This window comes from Cebus imitator, unplaced genomic scaffold (genome assembly GCF_001604975.1).
Source record: "Cebus imitator isolate Cc_AM_T3 unplaced genomic scaffold, Cebus_imitator-1.0 Scaffold56, whole genome shotgun sequence".
In the NCBI taxonomy this organism is placed as follows: domain Eukaryota; kingdom Metazoa; phylum Chordata; class Mammalia; order Primates; family Cebidae; genus Cebus; species Cebus imitator.
In genome coordinates this window covers 1,574,167-1,588,228 of record NW_016107371.1, presented here as the reverse complement: position 1 = coordinate 1,588,228, position 14,062 = coordinate 1,574,167, and the positions used below count along the sequence as shown (strand labels likewise).

Below are 14,062 nucleotides of genomic sequence, written 5' to 3'. Positions count from 1 at the left end.
AGACTTGCTCTGTCACCTGGCTGGATTGCAGTGGTGCCATCTCAGCTCAGTGCAACCTTTGCCTCCCAGATTCAAGCGATTCTCCTGCTTCGGCCTTCCGAGTAGCTGGGACTGTGCATGCCACCATGCCCAGCTAATTTTTGTATTTTTATTAGAAACTGGGTTTCACCATGTTGGCCAGGATGGTCTCGATATCTTGACCTTGTGTTCCTCCCAAAGTGCTGAGATTACAGGCGAGCGCCACCGCGCCCGCCCAGTTTTGGTGGCTTTTAGCCGGCTTCTTAACTGCAACCTGTTTTATCAGCAAGGACTTCATGACCTGTATCTTTTGCTGACCTCCTATCTCATCCTGTGATGTAGAATGCCTAACCATCTGGGAATGCGGCCCACTAGGTCTCAGCCGTATTTTAACCAGCTTCTAAAATTCAAGATGGATTTGTTCTGGTTTGAATGCTTCTGACATATTTCTCCCCTCTCTTTTATAAGAAAATCTATTTAATCTTAAGGATTATAGAGAGATAAAGATGTATCTTTTGTAACTTCTTGGCTGAATAAGGGTGATGATATGCCTAACTTATTAACATTTTGCTATATTTGCGAAATATGTGTGTATGTAAATAACTTTGAATTATTTGAAAGTTGCAGTCATTGTAATACTTTTTTTTTTTTAATACATGTGCTTATATCTTCTAAATATGAACCTTTTTCTCATTTTTCTATACAAGCACTTTACCATTATCACGCTTTATAGGAAATTAACATTCCCTAATATCTTATACTCAGTGTGTATTCATTTTTCTCCACCTGTTCTCAAAATGTCTATCTATATGATGGAAATTTACTTATTTAAGGTTTGAGATGGAGTCTCGCTCTTTTGCCCAGGCTGGAGTGAAGTGGTACGATCTCAGCTCACTGCAACTTCTGCCCCCATGGGTTCAAGTGATTCTCCTGCTTCAGCCTCACAAGCAGCTGGGATTACAGGTGCACGCCACCATGCCTGGCTGATTTTTGTATTTTTAGTAGAAATGGGGTTTGCTATGTTGGCCAGACTGGTCTTGAACTCCTGACCTCAGGTGATCCCCCCACCTCCGCCTCGCAGTGCTGGGATTACAAGCGTGAGCCACTGCACCTGGCCCAGTTTTCTTTTCTTTGAGACAGGTTCTTGCTTTGTTGCCCGGGATGGAGTGCAGTGGCACCATCACCATATACTGCAGTGTCAACCTCCCAGGCTCAAATGATTCTCCTAACTTATCCCCCCAAGTGGAGATGAGGTCTCACTATGTTGCCCAGGGCTGATCTTAAACTCCTGGGCTCTAGGGATTCCCTACCTTGGCCTACCATAGCATTGAGATTATAGGCCTGAGCCACCACCCCGGCCTTGATTTTCATTGTCTTTTAATTGGTCTGTGTATTTGTTTGTTTGTCACTGACGTGTATGTATGTATTGATGAATTTCTCAACATTGCTTTCTCTAGCCCTCATGAAGTCTTGTACCTTTTGCAAGATTTGCAGTTTCATTTTGCAGATATTTTGCATTGGACTACATGGTATTGTCAGATTAATGACTAACAGTGGCTTAACTTCAAAAGATTTGGAAGCTATAGGCCAGGTTGTGCACTTATTAAATTTACAGGGATGTTTGGAGACCATTTTTCTAAGAAATTGATGGTCGATGAGGGTTTTGGCCTTGTCAGCTTGTGTTTTCTTATGCAGTCTCCTGATTGCAGGGATGGGGAAATAACATTCTATCACTATGCGTTACCGGGTGTGATTGTTGAGAGTTGTCCTGTCAGTTGTATTATTTAGTAGGATATATAAAAGTGTGGCTTTTTTTTTTTTTAAATTTTTATTTTTGAGACAGAGTCTTGCTTTTGCTGAGGCTGATGTGCAGTGGCACAGTCTAGGCTCAGTCTCCTGAGTAGCTGGGATTACAGGTGCCTGCCACCATGCCAGGCTAATGTTTTTATTTTTAGTAGAGACAGGGTTTACCATGTTGGCCAGTTGGTTTTGAACTTCTGATCTCAAGTGATCCCACCCGCCTCAGCCTCCCAAAGTACTGGGATTACAGGCGTGAGATACCATGCCCCACCCAAAGTGTTGCTTCCTGATGCTACATAAGGATTAGCTTTTATTTTGAGTAAAGATTTACTATTCAGATGAGTCTATGGTTAAATACATTTATAAATAAGTATTTGAAATAAATGTTGAAGGAAGTTCATAGATGTAAACTAATAGAAAGTTTTTGTTTTTTAAAAAATCCTTAATAGGAAGGAAATTTGTTTTTTAAATGTAGTACAATAAAAGGAAGATGGTAAGGAAGATAGTAAAGATGAAGCATAAATGAGACATTAGTCATATACCAATGGAGCCAGGGCCCAAGAAAATGTTCAGGTTCTCTCTTTGTTCATCATCCCAGTTTTTTATTGCTGAGCAATAAACCAACCCAAACTTAATGGGTAAAACAACAATCATATATTATTATCCCACACTTCTGGGAATTTACAGTACTTGCTATGTGGTTCTTACTCTGTTTCTCATGCAGTTGCAGTCAAATGGTAGCTGGAGTCATCTAGAAGCTTTCTTCATTTGAAGACTCAAACAGCTGGGGTCTGCAACAGCTGGGGTTCCCCAGGCATCTCTGTCTGTGTAGTCTCTTTAACATGGAGACTTCAATTAGCTGGAGTCCTTAACATGGCAGCTCAGGGATTCAAAGGCATGCATCCCAAGAAATAAAACCAGGCTGCAGTTCCTTTTTATGACCTAGCCTTAAAGGTTTGCAGCGTCACTTCTGCCTCATTATCTTTGTGAGAAGCAAGTCATGAGGCTAGCTTATATATGAGGAAGAGTAATTAGACTCTACCTCTTGATGGGAGAAGTATCAAATAATTTATAGATTTCTTTTAAACCACTGTGATCATTAAGAAAAATCATAGTAGTAACGCATAATATTTAGAAAGAGGTTTGGGTCGTAAGAATGTTTTAGAAAAGACTGATGCCATGTATTTGAAAACAAACTATAAAGACAACATTTATGGCATTGGACAGAATAATGCATATTATGGAAGTGTAACTACTAATGCAATTTCCAGAGAGTTATGGACACAACAGTTGAACAATACAACATCACAGAGACCTCTCAAAAGCATCTAGGTCAGAATCACAAGGCAAGTCAATATACTGTAAATGTGTTCCTTTGACATCATTAGTATTACTCATATAGTCAGGTGATTGATTAGGTGCATTGTTTAGGAAATGTGAAACATCTGAGGTATTCTGAGACTGAAATGTAAGCTAGGGATTAGTTCTTTACTATGACTATTCAGATTCAGGGTGCATTTTCTGTGAAATAGTATTTTGTAGAAACTACTCAGGATTTTTAGTCTGTAAGTGTGATGATTGGGTGTTCATATGCATATGTGAGATGTGTCACCCTCAAACCTTGTTAAGATGTCATCAGCATGTTACCCTTGTGGTATGAAAAAAGGAAAAAAGAACTACTTGGCGTCATCCATTTAATTAGATGCTTTAGGGCTGAGTGTTTTCTATTTTCAAAGATACATCTGCCCTGAACTACAACTATTGTGTATAGGGCTGTTTTCTATTTTCAGAGATACATCTGCCTGAAATACTACTATTGTGTATATTTATTTAATAGTTTACATGCCTGCTGTGTGTCAGGCATTTTACTGGGGACTTGGTATGTTGTGGCACTGTATTTAATCTTAATGTCACATATTTTGTTTCTAATCAAAATGGGCCTTATATCTGAAAGCCTTGTTACTTATAAGACGAGGATATGAGACCAGATAGTTTTTAAGGGTCTGCCAAGGTCTAACATTCAGAGGGAAAGGTGTAAGAAGTTCTGGATGGGAAAGATGGTAGAAATGTTAGTGAAATGTCAAATTAAGTAGAATCATTTTTTAGACTTTCTTGAAGCCAAACAAAAACAATGGCTAAAAAATTACAAAGCTCAGTGTGTCACAGAAGAGCTTTTTTTTTCCTTTCCTTTTTCTTTTTTTTGAGAGAGAGTCTCACTCTGTTGCCCAGGCTGGAGTGCAGTGGTATGATCTCAGTTCACTGTGACCTCTGCTTTCCAGGTTCAAGCAATCAATACTCATGCCTCAGCCTCCCAAGTAGCTGGGGTTACAGGTGCAGGCTACCACGCCTGGTTAATTTTTGTATTTTTAGTAGAGACGGGGTTTCGGGTTTCACTGTGTTGCCCAGGCTGGTCTCAAACTCCTGGGCTCAAGTGATCCGTCTGCTTTGGCCTCCCAAAGTGCTGGGATTACAGGCATGAGCCACTGTGCCTGACCAGGAACTTAATCATGGTATGACATAAATGTTGGGGAATCTTTTGCATTAGAGATATTTTAAAAACCTAATGGACTATGAGTTTTATAATTGATACAGAAGTCTTTATGTAATTATGTAGAGCACTGGTAAAAACTGACATTATAGTAAATCACTGTTTTGTGGAGGTCTCCCTATGGAGATTGAGGAATGTAAGTTTCTGGGCTAGAATTATATAATATTTAGAGGCTGATCAGGTAAATCAGGAAGTTTACACATTTTAAGTGTTATTTTTAGGATTGTTACTCCTTACTATGCATGAAGCACTGTGTTTTTCAAACGTTATTTTATTTAACATTCTGACAGTGTTGTTGGGGAAATTTGAGTTGAAGGAGATAGTGTGGTTCCCATGCTGTACAGCTGTGTAGTGGTGGGTCTCTAAGCACAGGTCTTTAGTCATTAGGCCACATCAACAGGACCTGCTGCTGAGACTCATGGGCAGTTTTATATGAACTAAAGTTTTAAATATTTGTAGATAAAAACAAAATGTCATAGTAAAGGCCTGTACTCCAGCCTTTAAAAACAGTACATTAACTGTAACCTTTTGTCTACCTGAAATTTTAAAAAAAATTGTATCAAAATTTTCATCTGTTGGCAGAGGACAGGATCATCATCACATATCTTTTCTTCCCTCTTGCGTGGGGTTTGATGGAGGAGAGGAGACCATGTGTAAAATGACAGTCTCCATGCTCATTTTTTTTTTTTTTTTTTTTTTAAACAAAGTCTTGCTCTCTCACCCTGGCCGGAGTGCAGTGGTGTGATCTCAGCTCACTGCAACCCCACCTCCCGGGTTCAAGCGATTCTCCTGCCTCAGCCTCCCAGGTTGCTAGGATTACAGGTGTGTGCTGCCACACCCAACTAATTTTTGTATTTTCAGTAGAGACAGGGTTTCACCATGATGGCCAGGCTGGTCTCGAACTCCTGACCTCAGGTGATCCACCGGCGGTGGTCACCCAGAGTGTTGGGATTACAGGTGTGAGCCACCGTGCCTGGCATCCATGCTCATTTGAATGTTGAAAAAGGGACCACGGTTCATTTTTGGAGCCAGTATGCCAGTACCTATTTATGAAGCTTTTACTTCTCCATCCTAGCATGCTAGGGTGTGAGATGGTGAGCTGTACATACCATGTTAGAATCAGTACCATAGTGACTCTGAATTGTATCTTTTTTTTTTTGGAGTTGGAGTTTCACTCTTGTTGCCCAGGCTGGAGTGCAATGGCGTGATCTCAGCTCACTGCAACCTCCGCCTCCGGGTTCAAGTGATCCTTCTGCCTCAGCCTCCAAAGTAGCTAGGATTACAGGCATGTGCTACCATGCCCAGCTAATTTTGTATTTGTAGTAGAGACGGGGTTTCTCCATGTTGGTCAGGCTGGTCTTGAACTCCTGACCTCAGGTGACCCACCCACCTCAGTCTCCCAAAGTGCTGGGATTATAGGCGTGAGCCACCGCGTCCAGCCTTGTTTCTATCTTTTATGTGTTTGGGTGAGAATTGTGAACAGTTGGTCTCTGGTTTTGTATAATATTATAGCATCTTTAGTCAATCCACACAGTACCTACTTTGTACTAAATACTTGGAAGTACAAAAAGTAAAGTCATAGGCCTTATTCTTAAGGGTAAGTTTACTATAAAGTTGGGAAAATAAAAATGTAAACGGTAGAATAGCAGTATCAGAGTTGACACTTCAAAGCAGTAGATGATTAATTGTAAAATTGAATGGAATTAGCTGGGTACAGTAGCTTGTTCCTACAGTCCCGCTACTGGGAAGGCTGAGGCAGAAGGATCACTGGAGTCCAGGAGTTTGAGGCTGTAGTGCACCATGATCGTGTCTGAATAGCTACTACATTCCAGCCTAAGCAACATAGTGAGACCCTGTCTCACAAAAAAAAAAAAAAAAAAGTCGAAATTCTGGAAGAGGTCAAAAGAAGAAGTGCTCCCTGTACAGTGGTACCTTAATTATACTTTTCGTAGGTATTTTTGATATGTCACTTGGGTGGGATAGTTTTATTTCTAAATGTCATTGGGAGAAGTTGAGGTAACCAGGATTTTGATAGATCACATGCTTCACATTATTTTTACAGTAAATATGAAATACAGAACAGTTTATACATTAACTTCAGTTGTGTCCAGGTGTTGTGAGGTTTATTTTGAGTGAGTTAGTTATGAGGTTTATTTTGAATGTCTTTCAGTGCTTATTTTTTAATGGGGTATAATGATTGATATTTGGATTCACCTTTCGTCCAAAGTGGTACTGATCACAAATAGTAGCAGTTGTAATAACGGCAGTTCTGCATCCTCAAATTCCTTTTTATGAGTCCCATTTAACAGTCTTTCTTTCAATCAGAAATGGTAATGGAAGAAACAGCAGGAGCAGCTAGCATTTTGTACTAGGCTCTGTGTTAAGCAAATTATGTCTTGTAATACCCTGTCAATGCAAATGTCTAAGTAAACTTTGCCATCATAGAAATGAATTTGTTTCAAATTATTTTTTGTATGTGTTGAGGGACTCAGTAACCCTTTCTTGGTCAGATCAAAACTCTTGATTTAGTTTAAAGTCAGGCCTTTAGGACCTGATTGTTATGGTTTAGAGTTTTTCGTGCTTGTCTGGTCAAGCCAATAACTCAAGAAATAGTAAGAGTTTAGGGAAATAAGGTCAAGAACCTTTTAGACTTACTGGTTTCAGGTAGAACTTGCAACTCCTTTGCAGCTCAGCAGAGTTCTTTGGTTTTTAAAGAGATTTTTGTCCCTAAATTTGTGTGTGTGTGTGTGTTTTATTTTGGTCTTTGCTCTTCTTCACCCCAAACTCATGTCTTTCATCTACTGTTTACCCATTTCTTCTACTCTTGACCGAAGCATTGTATTATATTCTCATGCCTTCTGTCTTCCATGATGCTATGCTTCCTTTTAGAGCATCTTGGGGCTTCTCAGTGGCTTCATGGAGCCTGGGACCCTGTAACAATGGGCTGTCTACCTCTACTTGTTCATGTCCGCAATTCAGATTTTTTGTTTTTCTTTCTTTCTTTTTTTTTTTTTTTTTAAGACAAGGTCTTGCTTTGTCACTCAGGGTGGAGTACAGTGGCACAGTCATGCCCACTGCAGCCTCAACCTCCCAGGCTGAAAAGCGATACTCTACATCAGCCTCCCAGGTAGCTGCAACTATAGGCGTGTACCACTATGCCCAGCATAATTTTTAAATTTTTTGTAGACATGGGGGTCTCATTGTGTTGCCCACATTGGCCTCAAACTCATGGATTCTGTGTTCCCCCTGCATTGGCTGGGATTACAGGCATAAACCATCGTGCCCAGCCACAATTTAGGTTTTTAAGGCACTCCTGAGGATTTCTGTTGATGTATACTAACCTTTAAAATATTGAAAGGTGATTAAAATTGCCCTGTATACATTTAAAACACAAATAGTACCTTTAATGTTCTATCACCTTTGAAGAAAAGATGAGAACCATTGCTATAAAGTTGGTTGGACCAGTTAATGAGTCTATGTACAGTACTTTCTTCACCCAAAAAGGCAGGATTGATTTTTTTTTTTTTTTTCCACTTAACTGTTTTAGTGACATTTTAAGGGATTTTGGATCCAGTTTTGATTGTTTAAAAAGTTTTGTGTTGTTTTCAAAAAGGCTTGTCCCTACTCTGTTTTTGGTATGCCATTTTTGTTGTTGTTTGTTTATTTAAGTAGAAATGGGGTTTCACCATTTTGGTCAGGATGGCCTCAATCTCTTGACCTGGCGATCCGCCCACCTTGGCCTCCCAAAGTGCTGGGATTACAGGTATGAGCCGCTGGGATTATAGGCATGAGCCTCTGTCCCCGGCCAGGTTTATTAAGATGAAAGCAAATTTGTTTTTTGGCTGTACATTGTCTGGTTGGGAATAATTTTTCCTCAAAATTTTGAGGGCATTGCATCATTTCATTCATGCTTCCAGTATTCCTTTTGAGGAGTTCCGTGCTATTTTGATTCTTTCTGCTTGACATCCCCCTAACCCTGTGCCTTATGACCTCATGCTCCAAGATATTTTAGGGTCTTCTTTCAGTCCCTGGTGTTGAGAAATTTCACACTGATGTACTTTGATGTAGGTCCTTTACTCATTCATTGTGTTTTGGGTCCACATACTTAATGGGTCCCTTTATTCTGGAAGCTCATGTCATTCAGGAAATTTTTTTATGTTATTTCTTTAATACTTTTCTTTCTCCATTCATTTTATTATTTTTCTCTTTTTGGAATTTCTGGTGGTTGGATATGTGACATTTTCATAGCTACTCTGATTTTCTTACCTTTTCTCCCGTTTTCCATCAGACCAACTTCTTAAAAAATATTCTGTTAAATATATATATATTTTCCTTGTTGGACTTGTTTCCCTAAAGAGGAATCCTGGCAGGTAAGAGTGTAGCTGCAAGCATTCTGGGATGGGGGCTGATTACTCATTTCAGTAGACAGTTTTCACTTTTCCTTCTGGTCTCTGACTCCCCTTCTCCCTCCCACCCCAATTCTGAGTGTATTCCTAGCCTATCACTCTGGTTCAGTTTTGCTAAGCAGGAAATGTTTAGCCTCTGGAAGAGGAGCAGTCTCCTTTCTAGAGGGTGGGGAGCTAGGGGTTTAAATGCTCCCTATGCTAATTTCTAACAGTTTTCCTGTTTTGCGTTACCTTCAGGATTCAGAGGAATGTGATGCCTCCAGTTCCTAAAAATTGACCTGTTCATTTTTGGCTTCCCGCTACCATGTAGGGTTTAAGTTTAAAAGTTTTCTCTTGCCATGAAGTCATTGGCCACTTGTCTGTCAGCTTTCCAGATTCCAAAATTTGTTGAATGCACTAGCCTTCTCTCTTCCTGTTTTTGTCCTTGTAACTTTAAAATTCATTTGTTGCCTTTCAGAATTTGTCATCTTAGTGGAATTGCAGGAAGTATTTGAGATATATGTACATTTAACTAGAAGTTACATGCATGAAAATCATTCCTATTTTCTCTAAATATACTTCTCCATACCCAGTGTTTTTTTTTTTAATTGCAATTCTTTAGCGCACACGCTTTTCTTACAGTCTCTGCCCATGTATCTGTGGTTCTTGGCTGTGGTCCTGTTGTTTGCTCTCAAGGAGAGGCTTGAAGCCTGCTATTGACTTTGTAATAACTCTACATTTTCCTCCTGAAAATGAATATCCCAGGATATGCACTTTTAATAACTAACTTAACAAAATGCACTCAAGCCTTACTCAAGATTTAGTTTTGCAAGTCTTCTGTTGATCTTCAGGCTTTAAAAAATTCTTCCAAAATCATTGTAATTAGAGTTTGTGTTTTCTTTCCTTTTTTTTGTGTGTGTGTCTCCCCCTCTACCCTAGTGTTGCTTATTTCTTTTTTTGCAATGTTTTTCTACTTACTTCGCTTTTACAAGTAGATTGTAAGCTACTTGAGATGTGTGGATTCGAATCAGTGGTTCTCAGCTTTCCTTTTTTCCCCCGAGGGGTAGGCTTCCTGAAGGGTAGGTTACACTGGGTTCAGTAACTGTGGCCCACTATTAAGGGTGGTATTCCCAAGTATGTGGAGAAGCCCTTTCACAGGTGATTCTGTTGGTCTCCTCTACCTCACCTCCTCCCTGCCATATTTTATAGTTCATTTTATTTCTTGTAAACCTTATAGGGCACTCAGGAAGTATTTGTTTTTTTTCTCTTCTGTTAGATGGTTAGTTTTCTGCATTCCTTTTTTTCCCTCCCTCTTTTGATTCGAAAGTCGTAGACCATATTTCCATTATTTTAGTGGTTACTATTAAAATTTTCAGTTACAAAGTTTTCTACTAAAACTGTGGGCCTAACTGGCTTCCAAGATGAACCCAGCTCTGGCACCCAGTCTCTTAATCTATTTTTCTTGGGTGGAGATGTTCATTTTGTATTTCATCTCAGCTTTGTCTTTTGGTTTTCTCTTTTTTACAGTTGCCTTTCGTAGCTACATAGTTAGAGTAGAAGTAGTTTCCTCAGGGTGAACTCAATGCACCACCTCTATTTCAGCCATTCTTTCACTCTACTGGTTTGCATATCTGCATATAATATTCAGTAAATACTCTGTTAAAAAGTATTTTGTACTTTTTTTGTTTTAGTTTTACTCACTTTTTTTTTCAGCTTTTGATGAAAAGGAGAGAAAGTGGAGATAACAGGACCACCCACATCTGTAGTTTTTTCACTGACTGCCCACAATCAGGGTTGTTGGAGTGGTCAGGGTAAGAAGGAGGTATAGAGAATTTAGTCTGGGACAAAGGAACTGTATATCGCAAGTGTGAATTGATAGTGTTTATTGATAACATTCTAATAAGACTTCCTCCATTTTGGGTTTATTTTCTGTTTTGTTTATACACACCAAAGTATTAAACAGATGCCAGTTATTTTTGTGGGAAACAGGAGGGCTACACTATTGTGTTTGTAGCTATGATGATGGTGACTGAGTTTTGCGTACATTTGTGCTAGTGGTTAATTACTAGGGCAGTTAGAGATGGTGGCAGTTACAAAGAGCATCTGGCCGGAGATCAGTTTAATGTTTGCATATACCCCTACTCACTCCTCCACCATCTTCCCCTTTCAGAAAACTGAAGAGAGGAAGTAGCTGATTATACCAAAAAAACTCGTATGCATTGAGATGTATCTCTGTGACTAGTAAGTAATTTCCAGGCATTTTTTTAAAAAGCATGGAAAAAAAGACAGCAGTTTTGGGGAAGATAATTAGGGACTGGAAGGTAGGCAGCTCTTTTTCATAGTCCTTCCCAAGGTTAGCTCTCTTACTGTCATATCCATGCACTATCTAAAAGACCAAGTTGTCCCCCCCCACTGCCCTGCATCTACTGGAAGAAGGTGAGAGTGGATGCTGAGATGGGATGAGATGTTACTTGGTCAGTAATATTAGTCCGTAAACCAGGAACCACCTGTTGAGGGGTCAGTGTACATTTGAGTTATTAGGTTGGTGCAAAAGTAATTGCGGTTCTTCCTTTTTTTTTTTTTTTTTTTTTCAGACGGAGTTTCATTTTTGTTGTCCAGGCTAGAGTGCAGTGTGTGTGATCTCAGCTCACTGCAACCTCCCCCTCCTGGGTTAAAGTGATTCTCCCACTTCAGCCTTCCAAGTAGCTGGAATTACAGGTGTGCGCCACCACATCTGGCTAATTTTTTTTATTTTTAGTAGACACGGGGTTTCACCATCCTCGTCAGGCTGGTCTTGAACTCCTGACCTCAAGTGATCCACCTGCCTCCACCTCCCAAAGTGCTGGGATTACAGGTGTGAGCCACCGTGCCTGGCTTGGTTCTTCCAATTTTAATGGCAAAACCGCAATTACTTTTGTACCAACCTAATATTTATTTTAAGACAAAGAACTGGAAGCATTTGCTGGTGGATCCTTGAAGGCTGAAACCAAGCCTTTGTTATTATGGTAGTTGTGATACCACACAAAGAGGAATCATTTGTGCCCCATACTGGTAAAACACAATATTAGAGTCCTTAAATTTGGCTGTGACAAATTTAAATGTGGCAGTTTTTAATTTTGATGACATTTGTTTAACTCTTTGGTTTAGATACCTGAAGGAAGGGTTTCTAGATTAGAGATCCATTAGAGTGCATTGAAGTGGGTGCAGACTTCAAAGAGCCATTTGATACGGCTGTCAGACCCATTCTGATTATGCAGATCTGTAGGTTTTTAGTTAAAAATAATGTTGTTAGGTGGTTTGATTGTACAGCTCAGTTGATTAGTCTCGCTTATGAGAATAAAGATGCCCAGTAGAGTTTGCTTATATTGGAGAAGGAAAAACAATACTGTAATCTATTGCTGTCTCCTAAAACAAGGCGCTTTTGAATCATAAAGATCTTTTATTTTCCCACTTAAAGGAATAAAAATGCCTACTGCCGTATTATTTGGGTTTAAAACATGATTGGCTGTAGGTATTTTACATTTTTTAACAATATGATTTTAGGCACAGTAGATTTTTATTCTCTTTAAAAAATCCTTTTAGTTGATCAACAGTAAGAAAAGTGGGAAACCATTTTTGGAGAGGAGAAAAGACAGGAGAAGTTTGATTTACTAGATAACACTCCCTTGGGTTGTGGGGTAGAGAGATGACTAAGACATGCTCTGTTTCAGGAGCCTTAGCTCTCAAACCAGTGTCCTGTGGTTGCCCAAGATCTTACTAGCCTAGCGACTATTCCATGTTTAGCTTTAATTTTGGAGGCATAAGATTAAGCATAACAGGCTTTTTCATTGTAGGGTTTATTGGAGGTTTAATAAAGGTGTATAAATTGTGAATTTCTAAGGAGGGCTGTCCTAAGCAACAGTCCCCAAACTTGAAATAGTATGCTTATTTAATATCTCCCTAAATGGACTCCTACTTTTGTAACTATTTTAATCCTTGTGTGAATTTGTGGTGTTTTCGAGTAGTGAGTTCCAAACCTAGTTGAGCCATCAGAATTACTTCGGATGCATAGACTTTTTTTTTTTTTTTTTTAATTTTTAAGTTGGTAATATGTTCATGTGATCTAAAAATAAATAATTGTAAATTGGCATACAATGAAAAGCTTCCGTACCTCTTCTGTTTCCTGGCCTTCTATTTACCTTCCTCATAGGTGATTAGTGTTATTCCTTCCAGAGATATTTCATGCATGTACCAATATTTATTTAGCTAGAATATAAATTTTTGAGCCTTGTATTAAGAGGTTTCTGATTTAGTATGTTTAAATGGGGCCTAAGAATATGTCCTTTTAATTGTTCCCCAGGGATTTCTATGATGAGCCAGATTTAGGCATTCTTATTTTAGAGGGTACACATTACTTTTGCATGTGATGTTACCTATTTCTTAAAACAACTTTGTGAAACAGATATATTTTTGACAGAAGTGGAAACATGAGAGCAAGAGATGTTAAATGACATATGCAAGGTTACACAATGCCAGAGCTGGGAGTCAAAACCCAGGGCTTTTGAGTGTCTAGGTTAGGACCAGGCTGGCACGAATTTTGCCTTTTCATGAAAGCTACAGTGCTGATGATTGCCAAAACCAAAGAAGAAATTTAATGTGTATGTTTATATCCAATTATTCCTATTCTATCCTGGTAAGCATTAGGTGTTAGAACATTTTATTGTATTACTTGTCATTGGAAAATGTCCAGTGATCAGACTTTCTGTAATTTTCAGGTTAAGGCACTTCACCCCTTAGATTTCTGTTACCAGTGTAAGACACTTAGCCAGGCTCTGCACTATAATAGGCTTTTATCTGTAATTTTGCTTCCTGATGAGCTCTCCTTCCCTTTCCTATTGCTTCCAGCTTCCTTTTGGTCCCTGCAGCACATTTCCCTAACACCAACCCAGATGAAATAAACCACAGAGGAGGGAGAGAGACAGGAGAAAGAAGATTGTCTTCTTAGGGGAGAGGACTGGGAGAGTATCCCACAACTATAAAGTACTGAGTGACTTTCCTGTTTGTCTGGTAAACTCTTTCTGGGGCTAATTCTCAGAGTTTCAAAAATTCCTCATACTCTAAACAGCACCATTTTAATTGTAATGTAGCCTGCAGGGGGATTATTTTGCAGGACAGCATTTCTTTGGTGTGTTTTATAAAACCTACTCTGTGAATACTGGTCACATAGCAGAGTGTTTTAAAACCACTTTTTATTTTTCATTTATTTTATTTTTTGAGACAGTCTCACTCTTGCCCACACTGGAGAGCCAGTGGCATAATCTTGACTCACTGA

The 14,062-nt window shown here is 39.2% G+C and overlaps 1 protein-coding gene and 1 non-coding gene across 9 annotated transcripts in view; both read left to right on the top strand.

The window, feature by feature from the left end:
• Positions 1-14,062, top strand: part of UBR5 (ubiquitin protein ligase E3 component n-recognin 5) — a 152,430-nt gene that overhangs the window by 22,055 nt on the left and 116,313 nt on the right. The window lies entirely within an intron of this gene.
• On the top strand, positions 3,373-3,475 carry LOC119471335. Its single transcript, XR_005200365.1, has one exon. It is a non-coding gene; the product is annotated as a small nucleolar RNA U13 (small nucleolar RNA).